We start from the raw sequence: 23,076 nt of genomic DNA on the forward strand, positions 1-23,076 counted from the left end.
AGTGGCAGCAATACATCTTGGTTTTCCCAACAGATAGGCTCTCAAGTGAAAAGAGATTTCATTTTATCGTAAGACAAAATTCCTATTTTCAAGGAATTGTCAATCATATTTAACATTTGAACTTCATTAATGATGTTTTTCTCCAGTCTGCAGATGTGTGATGATTCTCAGATATTTAAATAGAATGTCTGGACCTCAGTAACCTCAGAGTTCAGTTTAAAAAAAAAAGTTGGGGGGGTAGGGGAAAGAATCCAAACCACTTAGAGAAATGTTAAAAATGTGTTGCCACTATAGTGCAGATGCACAGGATAAAGACATTCCAAAGGGATTAAAATTGGAGAATATTTTGGAGGAAGGCCATGTTCTGAGAGGGGCATAAAGTATGGTTCCCTGTTCATTTACCAGCTCCCTTCCCATGTTAACAAAGCCCACTTAATTCACCAACCTTTCTATCACTTGCTTTGCCTGTTCCTATGTCATAGAAACAAAAGCCATTTCAAATGAATTTTGTAGAGGAATCATTTAAAGAAAATGACTTTTATAAAATCAAATTGACTTACACTCTGTAGTTTTTCTCACTTTACTGGAGAGTGAATTGGGCTGTAATTAAAGTGGTGAAACTGCTACAAAGCCTGAGAAAAATACAGTACAAATACCCAGGGAGACTGTGAAAGCTAATTCAGGGACTGTGTTTTTACAACTTGACTGAATAGTCCAAATAAAACTTAGTGGGTCACTCCCCCAAATCCTGCTAGTCATTAAAAAGTCAAGATTCTGAGAATTTTGTCATATTGCTTTGATGGATATATTTCAGTTGGACTGTTCTTTTCAGAAGGTGCTTTTTGTGATTGTGTTAATGTCCATGTTAGGTAGCTGGAGAGCAATAATGTGAGATATCTGAATAGTCAGACTACAAATATTAAAACTTATTGGCTGGTTTCTTCCCCCCCTCCAATTTTTAAACATTTTTATTTCAAATTTTGAGTTTCAAATTCTATCCTTGGTAAGCAATCAGATATAGGTTATACATGTTCAATCATGTAAAACATTTCCATATAATCATTTTGTACAAGACCCAAATAAAAGTAAAAAATGAAAGGGGAAAAATAGTATAAGCAGTCTGTATTCAATCAAAATCAGTTCTTTCTCTCAGATAGTATGCTTTATCATTAATCCTTAGGGAATGTTTTGGATCATTGTATTGCTGAGAATAGCTAAGTCATTCACAGTTCTTCATTGAACAATAATATGGATGCTGTGTACAAAGTTCTTCTGGTTCTGTTTGTTTTACTATATATTACTTCTTGTAAGTCTTTCCAGGTTTTTCTGAAATCTTCCTACAGCTTGTGCCATTCCTCATTTGATGGGCATCCCTTTGAATTCCATTAGCTATCATAAAAAAAGCTGCAATAATTCTTTTATATAAATAGGTCCTTTTCCCCTTTTTTGGATGTCTTTGGGATATAGACCTCACAGTGGTGCTGTTGGATCAAAAGGTATGCCCAGTTTTGATTGCCCTTTGGGCAGAGTTCCAAATTGCTCTCCAAAATGGTTGGATCTGTTCACTACTCCACTAACAATGCATTAATTTCCTTCTCCAACATTAAACAATTTACTTTTTTGTCATATAAGTCACTCTAATAGGTATGAAGTAGTACCTCACAGTTGTTTTAATTTGCATTTCTCTGAACAATTGTGATTCAGGGAATTTTTTCATATGACTAAAGATAGCCTTGATTCCTTTGTCTGAAAGTCACTTGTTCATATCCTTTGACCATTTATCAATTGGAGAATGACTTGCATTTTTGTATATTTTACTCAGTTTTTTATATATTTGAAAAATGAGATCTTTATCAGAGATATTTGTTGCAAATTCTCACCTTCATCCCCCCCAATTTTCCGCATTCCTTATCATTTTGATTGCATTGGTTTTGTTTGTGTGAAAATTTTAAAATTTTATATAATCAAAATTCTCTATTTTACCTTTTGTGATGCTCTCCATATCTTCTTTGGTACTAAATTCTTTCTGTATCCATAAATCTGATAGATAAACTCGTCCATACTCTCTTAATTTGCTTATGTTATCACCCTTTTTGTGTAAATTATGTATCCATTTTGACCTTATCTTGGTTATATGTGGTGAGATGTTGATCTATATCTAGTTTCTGCCATACTGTTTTCCTGTCTTTCCAGCAATTTCTGTCAAATAATGAATCTTTACTTCAAAATCTTTATCATATATATTTTTAGATTACTTTGGCCATTTATTATAAAGCAATTTATACTTAATCTGTTCCACTGATTCATTACTATTTCTTAACCAGTACCAGATTGTTTTGATAATTATTGCCTTAAATAAGAGATCTGATATGGTTAGATCAACTTTGATTATATTTTTTCATTGATTACCTTGAACTTTTGTTCTTCCAGATGAATTTTGTTATTATCTTTCTAGATCTATAAAATAATTTTTAGAGTTTGATTGGCATAGCACTGAATAAATTAATTTAGGAAAACTGTCATTTTTATTATATTACCTTAGCCTATCCATGAGCAATCAACACCTTTTTTTCATTTGTTTAGAACTGACTTGGTGTGAAAAGTGTTTAAAAAAATTTCTCATAGAGTTCCTAGGTTTGTTTTAACAGGTAGACTCCATGTATTTTATATTGTCTACAGTTATTTTAGAATTTCTCTCTCTGTCTCTTGCTGCTGGATTTTTGTTGGCAATATAGAGAAATGCTGATGATTTATATGGATTTGTTTTGTATCCTTCAACTCTGCTAAAGTTTTTAATAATTTCAAATAGTTTTTAATTAATTCTTTAGGATTTTTTTAAGTATAACATCATATCATCTACAAAGAGTGATAGTTTTGTTTCCTCATTGCCTTTTCTAATTCCTTTAATTTCTTTTTCTTCTCTAAATGCTATAGCTAACATTTCTACAACAATAGTAATTATAGAGATGAATATGCACATCCTTACTTCACCCCTGAATGTATTGGGAATACTTCTGGCTTACCCCCATTACAAATAATGCTTGCTGATGGTTTTATATCAACATTGTTTTTCATTATAAGGTAAACAGCTTTTATTCTTTGCTCTTTAGTGTTTTAAATAGGAATAAGTACTGTATTTTGTCAAAGGCTTTTTCTGCATTCATTGAGATAATCATGAATCCTGTTAGTTTTATTATTGATTTGGTCAGTTATGCTGATAGTTTTCCCAATATTGATCCAACCCAGCATTCTTGATATAAATTCCCTGGTCCTGGTGAATAACCATTGTGATATATTGCTGTAATCTCTTTGCTAGTATTTTATTTAAAAGTTTTCTGTCAATAGCCATTAGGAAAAATGTATAATTTTCTTTTTCTGTTTTGGCTCATATCTGTGTCATAAAAGGAATTTGGTAGGACTCCTTCTTTGCCTATTTTTCCAAATAATTCATATATTAATTAAGGGATTCATTTTTCTTTAAATGTTTGGCAGAATTTGTTGTAAATGCATCTGGTCCTGGGGAGTTTTTCTTAGGAAGTTCATAGATATCTTGTTCAATTTCTTTTTCTAAGATTGTATTATTTAAATATTTTATTTCTTCTACTATCAATGTGGGCAATTTATATTTTTATAGATATTTAGTCACTTCATTTATATTTTCAAATTTATTAGCATATAATTGGGCAAAATAACTTTACAATTGCCTTAATTTTCTCTTCACTGATGGTGAATTCATTCATTTCCTTTTTGATATTAATAATTTGTTTTTCTTTTCCTTTTTCTTCATCAAATTAAGCAATGATTTAAATTGGATTTTTGAGTGAGGGGGATGCTGTGCTAAGTCAAAAGTCTCACTTTCTCCTCCAGAGCCATCTGGGTCCAGTGGCCAGGATATATAACTCAGGGTGACTGGAGAGGGCCCTGGATGTGGGGCAACTAGGGTTAAGTGACTTGTCCAAGGTCACACAGCTAGTAAATGGCAAGTTTCTAAGATCAGATTTGAGCTATGGTCCTTCTGAATCCAAGATCAGTGCTCTATCCACTGTGCCACTTGCATGTGGCTCTGTGCCACATGCATATGACTATGCTTTTCCCACAAAACCAGATTCAATATTATTTATTAGTGAAATGATTTTCTTACTTACAATTTTATTAATCTCTCCTTTGATTTTCAGAATTTCCAATTTGTTTTTCAATTGGGAATTTTAAAAATTTGTGCTTTGTTTTTTGTTAGTTGCATGCTGATTTATTTAAATGCTTCTTCTTTATTTTACTGATTAAACACTTAGAGAAATAAATTTTCCTGTAAGTACCACTTTGGTTGTATCCAATATATTTTTGTGTGTTGTCTTATTGTTCTTTTCTTTTCTTTCTTTCTTTCTTTCTTTCTTTCTTTCTTTCTTTCTTTCTTTCTTTCTTTCTTTCTTTTTTTTTTTTTGCAAGGCAATGGCGTTAAGTGGCTTGCCCAAGGCCACACAGCTAGGTAATTATTAAGTGTCTGAGGTCAGATTTGAACTCAGATACTCCTGACTACAGGACTGGTGTTCTATCCACTGAGCCACTTAGCCACCCCGTTCTTATTTTCCTTAATGAAATTATCAGTTGCTTTGTTTCTAGGTTTTGTTCTTCAGTTCACTTATTTTTTAGGATTAGATTATTTAATTTCCAAATAATTTTAAATCTCTCTTTCCATTGTTCATTATTGAATGCAATTTTTATGGCTTTATTATCTGAAAAAAAATATTTACTATTTCTTCTTTTCTGCATTTGGTTGTAAGGGTTTTTTAATGTCCTAATACATGGTCAATTTTTGTGTAGGTTCCATATACTGCTGAGGAAATGTATATTTTTTCTATTTCCATTCAATTTTCTTCAGAGATCTATAATATATAATTGTTCCAGAATTTTATTCATCTCCTTAATTTCTTTCTTGTTTATTTTTGGTTTGGTTTACCTAGTTTTGAGAGGGGAAAGTTAGATCCCCCAATATCTATTTCCTCCTATAACTCAGTCAACCATTTGGTGTATATATATATATATATATTAGTATTGCTATGACTTCATTGTCTATGATAACTTTCAACAGGATATAGTTTCCTTATTCATATCTTTTAATTAGAGCTATTTTTTCATTTGATTTGTCCAAGATCATGATGCTACCCCTTGCTTTCCTTACTTCAGTTGAAGCATAATAGATTTTGCTCTAGCCCCATTCCTTTACTTGTGTGTATCTCTCTGCTTCAAATGTGATTTTTGTAAACAACATATTGTACAATTCTTCTTTTTAATCCATTCTGTTAGCTACTTCCATTTTAAGAGTGAGTTCGACCTATTCACATTTATAATTATGAGAATTAAATGTGTATTTTCCTCCTTGCTATATTTTGCTTTATTCCTCCTCTTTCATATCCTTACCCTCTTCACAAGTGTTTTACTTCTGATCATTGCCTCCCTCAATATACCCTTCCCTTTTATCAGTTCTTCCTGATTCTATTTTCTTCTTGTATTCCCATCCCTTTTTACTCCTTTGTATGGCAAGATAAATTTTTATATCCTACTGAGTATGCATGTTATTCCCTCTTTGAGTCAATTTTGATAAGATTAAGGTTTAAGTTTTGCCTGCCATGTTCTTATCTTCCCTTCTATTATAATCTCTTTCATGTCTCTTAATTTACTCCATTCAATTTACCCTCTTCTTCCAGTGCAATTATCTTTCTCAAAATCACCTCATAATCATACCCTCTGTTTACATATAGTCCTTCTAATTGCTTTTATAAATTTGTTGAGGGTTACAAATATAATCTTGCCATATAGAAATATAAACAGTTTAATCTTATTGAATTTCTTATGTTTTCTCTTTCCTGTTTCTTTTTTCTCCCCTATATATTTCCCTTGAGTCTTATAATAAGAGGTCTGATTTTTTTTTATTCAGCTCTGGTCTTTTAATTAGAAATATTTGAAAGTCCTCCATTTCATTAAATATTCATTTTTCCCCTGAAAAATTATATTCAGTTTTACTGGAAAGGTACTTCTTGGTGTAATCCTAACTCTTTGCCTTCTGGTATATTATATTCCATGTTCTTCAGTTCTTTAAGGTGGAGGCTGCCAAATCCTGGGTAATCCTGACTGTAGCTCCACAATATTTGAATTATTTCTTTCTGGCTGCTTATAATACATTCTCCTTGATCCTTGATCTCCTTGAGCTCTGAAATTTGACTCTGATGCTCTTGGGAGTTTTCATTTTAGGATCTCTTTCAAGTGATATTTAGTAAATTCTTTCAATTTCTACTATGGCCTCTGGTTCTAATATAGCAGGGCAGTTTTCTTTGATAATTTCTTGAAAGATGTTGGCCATGCTTTTTTGTTTGTTTGTTTGGTTTTTGATCATGGCTTTCAGGTAGTCCAATAATTTTTATATTTCCTGGATCTATTTTCTAGGTAAACTATAATTTTACATTTTCTTCTTTTTTTTACATTTTTTATTTTTTTTAAATCATGAGGTCTCATAGAGTCATTTGTTCAGTTCTGATTTTTAAGGAATTATTTTCTTCAGTGAGCTTTTATATTTCCTTTTCCATTTGGCCAATTCTATTTATCAAGGAGTTATTTTCTTTAGTAAATTTTTATATATCTTTTCCCATCCTCTTGCCTCTTCTTTAAAAAAATGATTCTCTTGCATTACTCTCATTTCTTTTCTCATTTTTTCCCCCTATTTCTCTAATTTGTTTTTTTTTTAGGTTTTTGCAAGGCAAATAGGGTTAAGTGGCTTGCCCAAGGCCACTTAGCTAGGTAATTATTAAGTATTTGAGACTGGATTTGAACCCAGGTACTCCTGACTCCAGGGCTGGTGCTTTATCCACTGTGCCACCTAGCTGCCCCTAATTTGTTTTTTTAATCTCTTCCAGGAATTCTTTTTGGAATTCTTTTACATATTTCTTAGAAGCTTCACATGTAACCATTTGACAGTATTGTTCTCATCTAAGTTTATACTTTGATCCTCCCTATCACCATAGTAACATTCTATTTTCAAGCTCCTTTTATTTTGTTTTTTTTTTTTGCTCATTTTTTTCTGCCTTTTTGGTAACTGCTATTTTTATTTGTGATTTGGGCTCTGATCCTGTATTGTCCCAAGTTATTTTGCTGTTGGCTTTCATCGAACTTCAGAGCTTAGCTGCTGGCCTTCATGGGATAATTCCCTGCTGCTGGGTTGCTGTGAAAATAGGGTCTCTGCTGGTAGGCCTCAGGGGCTGGGGCTTGCTGTTTGGTCAGCCCAAGGTGAGGTTTCACTAGTGGGCAGCAGTGGCATTAAGGTCACCTTGTTGGCTTATGCTTGGGGTTGGGATCACTGGGGCAGGGCCCTGCTGAGCTGCACTTGCCTAGGGAGTTGCTGGTTTGCAGTGCATGGGACCTTTCTGGTGGATTGCCCCAAAACTTGGAGTCTTGCTATAGATTCCTGTTGTGAGGATGCCTTTTGTGGCTGCCCTCCTACTCCATTGAGATAGATCTTTCTTGCCATGCTGGTAAACTGCTTCCGGGCTCCTAGACCAATCCTAAGGCAATGTTGTTGTTTGAAGGGGAATTTGGGAAGGCTTCAGAGGATTCCTTCTTCACTATGCCATCTTGGCACCAAAAGTCATGGTTGATTGTTTTCAATTTATTCAATTCAATCTTCAACTATTTACCAAGCACTTATTATATGCAAGGTCCTGTGCTAGGCACTAGGAATACAAGTACAAGAAGAAAAGAATGTCTGCTTTCAAGGACATTATATTCTGTCATGGAAAATGATAACAGATACACAGGCTAAGTAAATATAAGATGAATTTTAAATATTTTTCAGGGTTGAGAGGGCTGAAGGAGGAAGACCACAAATAATTGTAATCATCAGTAAAGGCCTTTTGAAGAAATCAAGAGTTTCCAAGAGGTGGAGGTGAGGAGGTAGACTATTCTAGGAATGGGAAAGTGGGCTGGTGGAAAGCTTGGGTAAAGCTCCCGAGAAAGGAATGTTCTATGTGTTAAATAGCAAGAGGGTCTATGCATTACAGTTCATGAAGACAAGAAACATAATGAGCCTGGGAAGGTAAACTGAGGCTACATTATACAAGGCCTTAAATGCCATACCGAAGTATTTGTGTACTGTTTAAGAGACAATGGAGCCACTGGAGATTTTTTGAGTATAATAATGACATGGTGAGTTCAGTGCTTTAGGAATATCAATTTGAAAGCCCTGTGGAGGATATATTGGGGAGGGGAGAGGTTGGCAGTAAGGAGAACAATTGGGAGACCCTTGTAATAGACCTGGTGAAAGGTGAAGATAGTTCAAACTAAAGGGAGAAAAGGGGTCAGAAAAGAGATGTTAGGGAGTATTATCAACAGGACAAGTGATTAGATATAGAAAAGAGGAGTTGGATGGTGATTATGTATCTATTGATACACATACTTATCTTCCTCATCAGAGTATAGACTCCTTACAAGTAGGCATTTTTTCATTCATTTTATTTGTATCAGTGCCTACCACAGAGCTTGCTACACAATAGGCATTTAATAAATGCTAAGTATATGAGAGTAAAGAGTTGAGGATGACTCTTAGTTTGCTAGGGTGAACAGAAGGATGGCTGAGGGTACCTTCAACAGAAATGGGAAAATATGCCCCTTTGGGATAGATTGAAGACTTCAAGGAAAGGAAGACAAGCAGGGTTACAGAATATGTCTTTGGGGGAAGGAAAGTGGACCAGGGGATATATGAGATATTACACTATGATTAAGTTGACTCAATATACCACCTTTCAGTTTACCCTAAGTTTTCTATGATCTGTTTTAATCAATGGTTTCCAATCTCTGGAATCAGGGACCAGAGATGTCAGGGGGTCTTTGAAATCCTCCTTCTCCTTAATCAACAATCAACAGAAGACAGTAGAAAGAGCCTGAATTTGGAATTGAAAGATCCGACGACTTCTGGTTTTGCCAGTATGTCACCTCACTTAATTTCTCTGGCCCTCAGTGTCCTCTCTTGAAAAATGAGAGAAGATAGAATAGATGACTTCTTAAGTCCCTTCTAGCTCTCAGTCTCTGGCCCATACTTCCCCTTCTTTCATTGTAAAACTGTGTCCTGAAAAGGAAAGGGAGGGATAGAAAAAGGAAAAGTCAAGCAATGATGAATTCTAGTTGGACGTGCAGGCAAAAAGACCTGAGTTTGAATCCTGTCTCAGGTGTGGGATCCTAGGAAAATCACTTAACCCTTCTCAGTCTGTTTCCTCCTCTTTAGAATGGGAATAATAATAGCACCTACTGTACCGGGTTACAGTGAAGCTCAAATAAGGTAATATTTATAAAGCGCATTGCAACGTTCAAAGTGTTACTTTAATGCTAGGTATAATAATAATATATAACTATTATTATTGAAAATTGCTAAAAGATATCAAGGCATTACAGTGCTTAGCAATTAAGTCTTTCTTCAGGCTAATTATTCTTGTCCTTCTCAGGCTTCAGTTTCATTGTTGTTCATTATTGAACTTAGTACAATGGTTGGCATATAATCGGTGTTTATTTAATGCTTTTTGATTGATTGATTACAGACCCTTTCTAAAATTATCCTTTCTAGCTCTATAGTTCTAAGAACCTGTGATGTTAATCATTGGTTCCTCAGGTGTCTCACCAGCACCTGGAAGCCTCTGACTCATGATTCGTTCTTCAGACTAACATTTTTGATGCTGAGAAACAAAAAAAAAATTCATAATAAAGAAACCCTCATGCCTGAAAGTCCATCAACCAGCCTTCTCATCCTGAATACCACAAACAGACCTTTTGTTTATTGACACAGGGCCCCTGGACATTCATGAAAACAAGATGTTCTCTTGCTGATTTTTAAAGTTAAACAGATTTGTCAGGGTCGCAAATAAATTTCAAAAACAGATGTGAAGGGTTGTACTGACCCTGGCCATAATAGGATCATTTTACTTGAACTTGAATATTCATTGCTAGCAGCAGATTGTTTAGGGATAATGGAAAGGAGGTGGCAGAAGATTTATCATTTTCTCTCACCTACAGAGATCATTTCAGGTATGGGGGGCTTTGGGGATGAGCAGGAAAGTGAGGATTGGGTTTGGAGACAGAGAGGAATTCATTTTTTTTCCAATCCCCTCCTCCTTTACTGCCAGGCTTGCTTCCAAAACTTGCCTTCATTATACTCCACCAGTCTTGCTTCTCATTACCAACTCTGTCCCACAGACACACTATACTCATTTCCATCTCTATCTCTCTCTGTGATATCATGCCATACAGGTTCCTATCTGCAATGTCCTTGATCTCCATGTTCCTTTTGTCTAGAATTTTCTTCCCACTTCTCTTAACTTATCTAAGACCTAGTTTTCCATGAGTACCTTCCTTCAGAGCCCTTTAAAGCTTGACCGTAAGCTCGTCTGTGAAGACTTTTTCAGATTCCCCAACAGGAATCTCTGTCTCCTCAGAACTTTGATAGTATCATTTGGCTATCATTTAGTTATTATTTAGTTTATGGTTCTTTTTTAACTTTTATTTGTCATGGTACCTCATGAACACAATGTCTGGGGATCCCCTCTAGGTTTTAGCATGGCACATAGAGTAGCAAAGAGCATCTAAGATCTTTTGCAATCTTGGCTCCTTAACTATACAGTTTTATTTCAAAATACTCTCCTTCATGTATTCTGCCTCAATCAAATGGACTACAAGGTGTTCTCTGATCTAATCCAGCTCTCTTTCACCTCTGTAACTCATAAAACTCATTCCCTATGCTTGGTTCTGTCTCCTTTTTGTATTATTTTTGCCTTTTGAATCTTTTTCTTCTTTCAAAGTGTAGATCAAGTTATATTCCCTCTCTGAAAACTTCCCTGATCTCTCTACCAACATCCTCAAGCTATCAGTGATCTCTCCCTTCCTCAAACTTTCTGATAATACTTACTCTGTGTTTCTCCTTAGCCCCTAGCAAATCCTTACCATATTTCATAGTATCCTAGATTTTATTCTGGAAAGAACCTTAGTGATTGAATCCAATCCCTTCTTTATATAAATGAAAAAGCTGAGTGAGATCTAGGAAGGTCAAAAAACTTACATATTGTATTTTCTCTCTCACTTAAAATGTGAGTTTCTTGAAGACAGAGACTATAATTTTACATTTGCATTTCTAACCATGTATTTTGTATATCAATACTTTAAAATGTTTTCTCCTCTAGGCAATTGGGGTTAATCATTTTTGATGCTGGATTTGAACTCAAGTCCTAACTCCAGGGCCAACCAATGTTCTGTCCACTGGGCCACCTAACTATCCCTTTTAAAGTATCTGTTGACTTGAATTGAATACTTTCTGGTTGAGTTCAAGAGCCCAAGGTAATTGGACCATGGAAAGAACTGTAATGTACTAAATGGTAACATCATAGTTTTCAAGTCTACATTCTCCTAACAATTTCCAGCTATTGACCCCAGTACAATTTCCTCTATCAGGAGAATTTGGCCCATCATAGTTTTAAAATCAATTATGATTCTGTTTACTCATAAAATATTGATGCCGGGGCATCATGTTCATGTTTTGGAAAATCTGATTTATTCTTTAAGGGGGTCACTGCTACCATCATCAAGTTCCTTTCCTTTCCTTTCCCACACAGCTGGTAAAACCATAAAAAATAAACCAGGACTCTATACAAGAATGCTCCTATCATGGGATGCAGAACAATTTAAGTCATATGTGAAGGGCAGAGAAAATCAGCGGGGGACTGTCTGTCCCCAAATACTCCAATGACTCCAAATGTCCTCATGTGGATAGAGCCCTGAAATATGCATGATTAAACCAAAAGTTTAGATATATTAGAACAGCCTCTCCTTTTCATTTTCACCAGTTTCGTGCTTTTCTCATTTAGTTCATTTTGGACATGCAGCTGACCCAGCTAGTTTTTTTTAAATGTAATACTTGCATTCATTTCCACTGGTTCACTCTTATGAACGAGCTGGAGTGAAGTATCTGGTTTGGTAGTTCAGCTAGAATAAAACTATTCTTTTAAGTAAAAAAAAAATCCTAACAGCGTTATTTTGTATTGAGCTTACTGTTCACTTTTCAATTGCATTCTATTTAATTCAATAAGCATTTATTTAACACCAATTATGTGTAATGGATCAGTCCTAGCTATTAGGGGATACACCAAGAGCCCTCTTCTGGCTAACTGTCTGGTAGACCAGCACTCTTCTCAATTATGCTGGGTCACCATTCTTGTCAGAACTCCTTTTTTATAGTGAAGTCAATATGTGCACTTAAGAATTTGATCCCAGAAAATGGCACCCAGTGTCAACAACAACAGACAGCAATGACAACAACAAAAACATCTCTACAGACCATGAACTACTTGACTGAAGCAGAACAGGGAACAGGAATGCAATTCAACTATAAGGCTTATAGATTTAGACTTGGATGTGGCCTTATGTAGATTAATCTCTTCATTTTATAAATGAGGAGAGTTAAAGTAAGCGATTAATCAGTTTACTGAAAATGTAAAGTGATGGGGCCAGCATTTCAAATCTAGTGATCTTTTTTTTTTTCCTTCTGATGCACCAGTTTCAAGAAGCCAATCAAGGCTAAAGGTAGGGAAGTAGCATGGTATGCTAGAAAGATTATTTTCCCTAGTTCTGTCCTACTTCAAACAAGCTTGGCAGTTGCTAATCCTGGATTCAATAAGCCCTGAGTTCAAATCCTATCTCTGATATTTACTTGCTGTGTGACCTTTTATGTAAGTCAATTAGCATCGATTTGCCTCAGTTTCTTCAACTGCAAAAAAGGGGATAATAAAATACCTTCCAGAATTGTTTGAGTGTCAAATGATATAATAATTGTAAAGCACTTAGTATAGTGACTGGAATATATTAAGTGTGATTTAAATGTTAGTTGATATTATCATTGTTATTGTTATTGTCTACCTGAGCTTTGATCCTTGCTGGCTAATCATTGCATACCAGAGTTCCAAGTATCTGATGCCTAATCTATCAATACTTGCTAGGTCTTTACCTGCACTCTTTCAGACCTGTGCATAGGACACCGGTCTCTGCTGTCTATAAATATTTTAAAATTGCTTAGCACTATAGTAGTAGTAGTAGTAGTAGTAGTAGTAGTAGTAGTAGTAGTAGTAGTAGTAGTAGTGCTGCTAGCACTAGTACAAGTACTAGTACACAAATTTATTGTTACTGCTGTTATTTTATTTCTCTGAGTCTCATTGCCCTTGGTGTATTAAGTAAGGAGTTCGGCCTCTATAATTTCTAAGGTCCTTTCCATCCCAAAGTTCCTTATCTAAAGGCCTTTGCTCTTCTCCTCTATTCCCCACCCCACACATACACACCCATCTGACAAATGTGCTATAAGCTAGCACCACCCCAAAGAGGTAGGATGTCTCCTCAGTGACATTTCCTTTACAATAATTAGTAACTCTAGACTCAATATTAATGTAGATCTTTTACTTCCCTCTTTAAGTAATGAGGTTTCAGCCAAATATGTTAAAACCATTTAGCTGTTCTTTCCTCCTTCAGGCAAAAAGCCAGCATCCTAAAATCACAGATCATTTGTATCAGGTTGGCGTGAATATTCAGACTCAGTTTGTCTCCAAATTTTTAAAGTCAGACATTAAAATGGATGATAACCATTTTGCTTTGAATTTTCAAAAAGAAAAAGCAAACCAATAAGTAACAAAAGGCATTAATAAGTACTTTAAATTAGCACATTTAATAAACATATCTTTTTAATTTGAAATATTTCAGTTTTAAAGAGTGCATTTCTCCTTTGTCTAGTAAAAATAGTCTGACAACCCAGATTTTATTTGGCATCAAATAGGAGCTAGGGTATTGAGAATGGTAGAAAGGAATTTGCCTAAGAATTTCCAGATTGGAAGGTTGTACTTGACTTAAGCTCTATCACCTGGAGTAAGGCAAAAACCCAACATTAATTTAATTCAGTGAAGCAATTCAAATCAGAGAAATTTATCTGAAATGTAGCCAATGATACACATACCTTGAAGTATACATACTCTCACAAAAATGAACTTTTAGGTGAAATTTCTGGTATTTCCTACTCAAAAAAACAAAAATCTTTTTTTTCTTTGCTATGTACTCCCTGGGGGGAAATGGGCTAGAAAATGGAATTGTGGTCTTTGTTTTCAGTGTCTCTCCTGTCTCATTTGGCTAGGAACTGGAATTACTATCATTGTCTTCATTGTTCTCCCTGACTGTGTTTGGCCAGAAATTGGAACTATCATCATTATCTTCCTGGTTCTCCCTGCCTATTTGGCTTCTCTCCCTGCCTGGGTAAATATGGTGATCTCCTCATCTACTCTCATGGAGGTGCATAATATGCATGCATGTAGAAAACATTTAGGAGTTGTGCAGAGAGTTAGATCTAGGAACAGTTTAGTTTTGGAGAAAGTGGTACTGAGTCACAGAGGGAATTTATCATTTCTATTTTGGCTACATGCCTTTTTCCACTTGGAAAATGTAAATTAGGAAAGCAGAATTTATTTAAAACTTCCACATCCATGGGAGCTATTTTTGTTATTAGTTTTTCCAGTATAATTCATGTTTGTTAATTGTCCATTTTGTGCAGGGCACTGTATTAGGCACTGAGGGAGATAGGAATTTTAGAGAAGAGAAATATTTTTGTCCTCATGGGAATTACAGTGCAATTAGGGAATGTGGTACATTCATAAAGCTCTGTAATCCAAAATAAGTATTGCATACAAAATAGTATCTGAAATTTAAGAGTGTATATGTGTTTATCAATTAGAGGAATCTGGGAAGACTCCCTAGGAAAAAAAAGTGATATTTGTTGTTATTCAATTGTTTCAATTGTTTCTGACATTTATGATCCCATTTGTTTGTTTTTTACAATGGTTTACTATTTCCTTCTCCAGCTCATTTTACAGATGAGAAAACCAAGGCAAATACCGTTCAGGGACTTGCCCAGAGTTACACAGCTAGTCATTTATCTGAGACCAGATTTGAACCCAGGAAGATGAGACTTCCTGACTGCAGGTTTGGCACTCTATCCACTGTGCCACCATATGAGTTGGACTTTAAAGTAAAAGTAAAAATTCAACAAATAGGATCGAGGGGAATGTATCCTAAACTGAGGACACAGTATGAATAAAGGCAGAGAGCTAGCTCTCTTGTGGAAGGCACTAACAGAATCCAACAAAGGATCATCTTCCTCATGAGAAAGACCCTCATCAGGTCTCATAATCACTTTTAGGCCACACTGATGTGAAATATAGCAGGAACCAAAGAGTTTGGCAAGGAAGCTCAGGGAACCTTGTTCCACAACAAGAAAGAGAAGAAAAGTTTTCTTCTTTTTCTTCCCCATCTGGCTCTTCAACTTACTCCCCCAAATGGGCCCACTGTGATTGTAAAACTTCCCATTTGTGAAGCTCTGTACTGATGACGGGGCCAGCTGGGTGCTTATAACTTGACTTATAAAAGCACTTCTTTTACACATTTTTAAGAAATGTAGCCTTCTCTCTCAGGCTAACTGGAATTAGTGGAACATAGGCTGCTTTCTCTGGCCTCCTGCTTTTGCTTAGTAGAAAATGCCAGCTGAGAGGTTCATTGATATGAAAGCAGCAGTTTGTCCTCTTGCCCTCCAAATTCCTTTCCCATTTTTTTTAACTTGAAATAAAATTTGAATTATGGTTCAGGCATCCCTTTTGCTCTGAGCGACTGTCAGGAAAACTAGAACTCTGACCTAGGTTATTCAAGGAGAGCCTTCCATAGGCAGGAAGGGGAATGGAGGCTATAGAAGCATCTGAAAGGAGCTGATTGGACAGAGTTCTTATAAGAAAGAAAGGTGGGTAGGATATATTCAATTGGCTTCACCTTACCTAAGGGTCAATAGATTTTTGAGGATAAAGGGAGCCTTTGTAGATATCATTTAGTCTAACCCTCTCATTATTCAGATGAAGAAGCTCACACCAAAAAGCTGGATTGCCCAAAGTCACAAAGAAATGAGGAATGTGGCCATGATTCATACCCAGTTCTCTAACCTCAAAATCCAGTGACTTCAGTTATTGGTCTTTTTTTTTTAAGGTTTTTGCAAGGCAATGGGGTTAAGTGGCTTGCCCAAGGCCACACGGCTAGGTAATTATTAAATGTCTGAGACTGGATTTGAACCCAGGTACTCCTGACTCCAGGGCTGGTGCTTTATCTACTACGCCACCTAACCGCCCCCTTATTGGTCTTTAAAAAAAAAAAACACAAATATTTTGTCACTTCTGTATATATTACCAATTAGGGTAAATATTCAACTAATCATTGATTAATCAATAAATCAGAGAGTATTTATTGAGAGATTACATAGCAGGCATGTTGCCATACAAAGATAAGAATCAGACAATCTGTGTCTTTGAGCAGAGATTTCCTTATGTTCTCTGGGGGGGGGGTAGGGAAGGTAAGGTAGTAGGAAGGCAGCATGTACATTTTTAAGTGTGTAAAGAATAAATCCAAGGTAGTTTAAGGAGGGAGGGCAGTTGGAGAGATTGTTGTTCAGTCATTTTAATTGTCTGACTTTTCATAACCCATTTGGATTCTCTTGGCAAAGATATTTGAATAGTTTTGCCATTTTCTCCAGCTCATTTTACAGATGAGGAAACTGAGGCATGATTAAATGACTCGCTTAGGGTCCCATAACTAGAAAGTATCTGAGGCTAGATCTGAACTCAGGAAGATGAGTCTTTCTGGCTCCAGGCCCTAGAACTCTATCCACTGAGCCAACTTGAAGGGATCAGGAAAGACAGTGTTAAGGCTATAGCTTGAACCAAGTCTTTTCTTTTTTCCTTTTTTTCTTTTAGTTTTTGCTAGGCAATGGGGTTAAGTGGCTTGCCTGAAGCCACACAGCTAGGTAATTATTAAGTGTCTGGAGCTGGATTTGAACTCAGGTACTCCTGATTCCAGGGCCAGTGCTCTATCCACTGCGCCACCTAGCCACCCCTGAACCAAGTCTTAAAGGAAGTAAACAATTCTATGGTGTGCCAGTCAGGAGAGAGAGTACTGCAAGTATTTGGACAGAAAGTACAGACTGGTGCAGGTTATTATCCACCATCATCACTCAACTAATTAGTTTCAAAGACAGGATTCAAATCCATGTCTTCCTGGTTCCAAGTTCAGCATTCTATTAATTATATCATCCTATCTCCTCCATATTATTTGACAGAGAAGTTTATATTCAAAACTGGTATTTGCTTTGTTTGTCATTTCTCCACTTGGCTAAGTGGCTTCTTTGGTCTCTTTTTTGTTGAGATAAACTTACATAATTTAAACTCTCCTAGAAAATGGTCATAATTTGTGTGATATTTGTTCTTTTATCCATTTCTCATTTTTCAAAAGCCTATTTAAGTCAGTCAGTCAGCAAACAGCCTATTAATGTGCAATGTACCAGTTAAGTTGGTCAATTTGGACTTGCCTTAGTAGCTAAGCATCAGATTTTTCTTCTTCCAATTGGAATCAATTTTGATATTTGTCCTAACAAGTCAAATGGTTTGATGGCTTACTGATTCAGATATACTTTCCACATCAGTAACTAGTGGTTTTTTACCTGTTAAAAACATAATTAATTTCATTCCTTGTTATTATTTGGTACTTGTCAGATTTAGCATTTCCTTTATTTCTCAAATAGAATGATATATAGATGTGAGATTTATGTACATATTCCTTTCTCTTGAATCAGTTTCTAAAATAATTTCTTTTTTTTCTCCCTATACCCATCTTTGCATTTAAGTCTTGAAGTACTTATTTGTGGATTAAATTTGAAATGTTTTCTTGAGTTCTTTCTAGATAATTTGACTCTGTTATCCTCTAATTGCAAATATCTCCCTGGCTTTGGGGGTATATTTTTTCCCTTTTTCCCTAACTACTCATTGGGGACATTTCAGTAGTGATCAAGGTAAAAATGATTAAGAATCCCAAGAATGCTTTTGAAAAAAAAAACTCTATCTTTACTTGTCTTTCCAAAATCTGTGAGTCATCCTTTCATTTAATAGCAGCTGCCTTTCATCTTTTCATTTTATTTATTGTAAGAATATCATTATTTATCCCCAGTAGTAAGTTTGCTTCTGGTCACTGATTAAGAGTCTCATGAATAGAGAATCAGCAATTGAGCTAATGTATATAGACTAAAGTGTAAGGTATATGGGACTTTGGGCATCCTCTACACCTTTTCTTACATATTTCAAAGCTAGGAGAGGTCTGAAATAGGATTTTTGATTGACTCTGATACTTCAGAATGGTGTGATCATGGATTGCTTGCTGTGTCTCTTTATCTTCATCTTTTATCTGTAAAAATGAGGAATAGCAATATGCCCCATCTCATCATAGTACTGTTAGGAGAGAAATGACTTTATAGAAGTTTAAAGAGTTATAGAAATGTTAACTCTTGCTACTGTAGCATGTGCTAGGGAATTTACCTCTTTACCCCCTTCTCTTTGTCTTCTTGATGGTATAGATGGAGGGTGGGGTAGAACAGCAGATTGAGACAAGGTGGGGGAGAAGAGATTACTTGGATGAGAGATTCATATCTAAAGGGGGGAAGGTTGGGGAAACAAAATAAATAGTTCAAAAGTATCTGTCATATAGACAGTATCTAACATTTTTTGTTGAGCTGTGACATCTCTTGTTGAGTACCTACTGTCTTTATACTCATCAAAAATAGTCATGCCTCCTTCTGGAAAGAAACTAGGTTCCTTTTATCACTTGAAAGCTAGAATAGCATAATGAAAGACTCACTATATTTGGATTAGATTTAGAAATCACAAGTCTTTAGAATTATATAGCATGGGACCTGTGTTACAATCCTAGTTTAGCTAACTTATACCAAAGGACTTTCCTCCCAATGTCCAGTCCCTAGAGAAGGAATGCTCCCAGGTATCAGAGAGAGATAGATCACATAAATAATCTGATGGTAAAAACACAAAATGTAACACTCACAGCTAAGCAACCAGATGCTCACTTCCACGCTTTTAGATCAAATGCTCGATTCTTGATGGATTTGAAATAATGATTTCAGTAATCTTTAGTGATGCCTAGGTAAAAAAAGGAAGATAAAAATAATGTTAATTTTGAATAAAATAGATGATCTTTTGAAATGCATTTTTTGGTTGTTGTAATTTAAAAGTGCAGTTTTGATTTTTCATAGAAATGAAGTCATTAATACAAAAATGAATAATACAGAAGTTGTTTATATCTTATTTTAGAGTCTATCAGAGATATCTCCAGAGTCTTTTATAGTAATTTTTCTGCCTGGAGCAAATAGAAAAATATAGCCTATAATGAGATCTATAATCAACATTATCATTCAAAATGCAAAACAAAATATATGAAAAAATTAAGACCAATTTGATTTAGCTGAGGGGAAATTGGTTACTTTGACTTTTAGTTGTTGAAAGAATACATGTTAAATTTGTGTTTTCCCTAAATTTTGGTAGACTGGGACAAAGTTTCAATAGCTCAGTCCTATGTATAATTCTAATTATAATTCTATAATTCATTCCTTTTAAAATATCTGAATCTCTTCAATGTACCTCTTCTCCTCCTCCTCCAATTCAACCAAATTCAGTTCAATACCCTCATCCAGCCAACCACTGGACATAGGTCCTTACCTGAAGGTCTGAAAATCTGAAGTGAGGTATCCAGATCCAAAATGAACATGAAGCCAGAAGGAATTTGCCTTTAGTGAAGACATGAATAAAAACCCTTATGCCCCACTAAAGAATAATTCCTTCTTAAGAAGAAATTGCAGGATTTCATTTGCAAATGTAATCTGAATACTTTATCTTGAGTTCTACCCTGGAAGTTTAGAGAGCAACTTCTTTGGAAAAGAAGCCACCCCATACTAACAAGGGGGCTATCCTAGGTACCACAACTTAGATATCCTTATCTCACAACCTTCAACCTGTCCCTCTCTCCTAATCTCCACTGCCACTGGATGGTCTATATGCTTCTTTGCCTGGCTTCTCATAATTAGACTAACCTTTGGTCACACCCAGCCATCATACCCAAAACCACATTGAATTTGCTCTGGTTCATTTTTGTCATGTTCCCATATTGTAATATTTGGTTTACTATGTTCTTTTTGCCTTGCACAGAGTGGGCTTAATAAATATCAATTGAATTGAGTCATATTCATTTATTTTTCTTCAAAACTTTTTACAATTTGTATGAACAAAAGGAGTAAAGGCTGCAGCTATTGGCAGCCTCAGGTAGCCTGCAAATCCTTCTCTAGCAAGTTTAGTATCTACTTATGTAACCTGCTTCCTTTTTCCCCCTGATGTTTTGATTTTTTAGTAGGGTCGGGGAGGGGAGAAGAGAGATAAAAGGAAATATTTTACTAGTCTTTGGAGAAAAATAATGCTATAAATCAGGTACTATAATGCAAGTCTGTATGCTTGTGAATTTTTCAGGAAGAAGTAGAAAGTGAAAGGGAAGCAAAGTGATAAAACTGAGATTTACTTGAAAATTTCCCTCCCTTTCCAATTTCGGATTTAGAAGTATAGCATCTTTGGTCTGGGGGAAGAATCACCAAGAAGCTGGCTGAATCGCAGTTTACCATGCCAGTTTCTCTCCATGATCTTGGAAATGCATTGGCATGTCAAAGCAATCATCTATGGTCACTGTTACTTATGCCTTCTCAATGAGCCAGCCCAATGGCAGTCACCACAGTGTACAATATCAACCCAGTGCTGACAAACATGGGGATATAGGAAGGAGCCAGATTAAAAAGAAGCAGGGAGACCCAGATGGTCAGGGTGGGATGAGTACTGCCTTGCTCTTCTCCATCCCTATCTCAATTAATGGCAAGCAGCCAATGGCTGCTTATTGCTCCTTTGATCTAGTTCTCTCTGTACCCTGGCATGGAAAAAACTATTTGATTTTATGTGAAAGTATTCCCTATGGAAGAGCTGAATTATAGCACAAGAAGGAATTCCTATACTCTCTATCTAGATCACTTTGCCTCCAACTATAAAACTAATGATCTCCTCAAAGCCCCCAGGAAGCCTCTACTGGCAGTTATCCACTAGCATCAAGAGCAGCACACAGTATCTTTCTAGATCAGAGATCAGGAAACTTATAAGGGAAGGAGGTGGGGGGGAAAACCACATTTTTAAATAATCTTAGTATATTGTTTTTGAAAGGGCTTCATTACATTTTATAAACTGATATTTAATGAATTTTTGAGGAAGTCGATTCAGGGATTCCCTTCAGTTAACCTTCTCCCTCCTCCCTTTTCTCTGACTTCTGGCTTCCTTCAACTCTCTGTTAAAAATCACCCTTTCAGCAAGAAGTCTTTTCTGTTCCTCATGCCTTCCCTCTGAGATTACTTCCAAGTTATTACAGAGATATAGATGCATATACATATAATATGAACATAGTTGTTTGTATGTTTAGATTGTGAGCTCCTTTGATCTGGTTTTCTGTGTAGCCTGGCATGGACATTTTTTCCCCATTTCTTTGTATTTAGCATGGTGTCTTAATAAATGCTTGTTAGCTGATTAAGCCATCCTTCCCCTTTGGCTCTGTGTAACTCTTGTCTGTGTCCTCTTGAATCCTCCAGAGCAGGGTCCATCCAACATAATGGGGTTGGATTTTTTTTTAGCTCTCTTGATGTTGAATGGATAAGCCCAGAGAATATCAGTGGTCCATTGGTTTTTCTCCTGATCTCACCACATGACCAGTCAACCTTCTTTTCAGATCAAATACTTTAGAATTATCTAGCTAGTTAACTAATTAGCCAGCTATCAATCTATTTAGCTATCTATATCTGTAGATTCAGATATGGTTATAGATACTGTTTATATATATATAAATACTCACATATGCATATATGTATTTCTTGGTAGTTCAGAAGGAAAATTCATTACAGAAATATTTTACATCAGTTTTGTCTTTACTGGCTTATAAATTTGTATTATTTTATTTTGAATGTATGAATTAGTACAATTCAAGAAAGAGATTAAATAACATTTTTGTATGCTGTCTCTAGAAGGTTCTTGTAATAATGCACATATAGGAGTTAGAAACTAAAAGGCAGATCTCCAAGGGGCTTCTAAATAGTCTTCTCCCATTATAATATTATTATTATAATGGGTTTAATAGATTAATAAGTAGATTGTTAGAAGGCAGAGAAGAGGTGAATCCAATAGCTTAAAATATGAGGAAAGCTATTGTTATCGTTTGTCCTTTGTTTGATGGACAACAAAGGATTACAGAATTGGAAAGTTTAAAGCTGGGAGGGACCCTCAAAACCATCTAGTCCAATCTTCTCATTTTATAGATGAGGAAGTCACAGAGATAGAAAGGAGATGGAATTTGAATTGAAGTCCATTGATCTCAAAGCCAGCACTCTTTCAATTGTATAGCTAACATTGTTCTTTAACCAAGACCTTTCCACAATGCAGGCAAGTCAACCCTGTTGCCTCCCCCAATAACTGCCTCCCCACATTGGGTTTTCTGGGACTCCTTTTTTTCCTCCCAAAGAGCAATGTTTAGGAGTCTGTTCCCTTAGATCCAAAGTTTTTCTTCAAGGTATCCTTTCCACCCTGCCCCACCCCCCATTTGTTCTAGATGCCAGAATGGCTAGCTATGGTTCTGTTTTAAGTATTTGTGACTTCTTGATTCTAAGATGCACATTTATGTAAATCACTATCACCATAAATATTCATTGACATTTGTTATACCCTTCCAACATGAAAGTAATTTTGCTGACTCCCCGATGGGATTTATGCTTATAGTTATTACTTTAAAACATCCTGCCATATCTTAATATTAGGAATAAACTGACATGCACACTTTTTTACCTTGATTCCTTCTGTGAGTGTTTGAAAGAAGACTGGCCAGGCTTAAAAGCTTGCTTGGCGATTCTTGAAGGCTATGAAATAATCCGTTGGGATTCAAAGATTTAAATGCTTATTAGCAGATTATTGGGCAAAATTACCTAAGTATTGGTTCTAGATAAAAATGGGAGCTGGGAATTGGAGACTGCCTCTGTATTCTATCAATTTTGGGGTATACCCATAAATGATCCCCTCTTCAAAG

General features: G+C 35.7%; 2 pseudogenes; both read right to left on the reverse strand.

The window, feature by feature from the left end:
- The window catches only part of LOC141492913 (caldesmon-like), a 141,858-nt pseudogene extending 122,795 nt beyond the window's left edge, over positions 1-19,063 (reverse strand).
- Positions 18,982-23,076, reverse strand: part of LOC141492914 (alpha-enolase pseudogene) — a 64,160-nt pseudogene continuing 60,065 nt past the window's right edge.

This window comes from Macrotis lagotis, chromosome 7 (genome assembly GCF_037893015.1).
Source record: "Macrotis lagotis isolate mMagLag1 chromosome 7, bilby.v1.9.chrom.fasta, whole genome shotgun sequence".
Taxonomy (NCBI): Eukaryota; Metazoa; Chordata; class Mammalia; order Peramelemorphia; family Peramelidae; genus Macrotis; species Macrotis lagotis.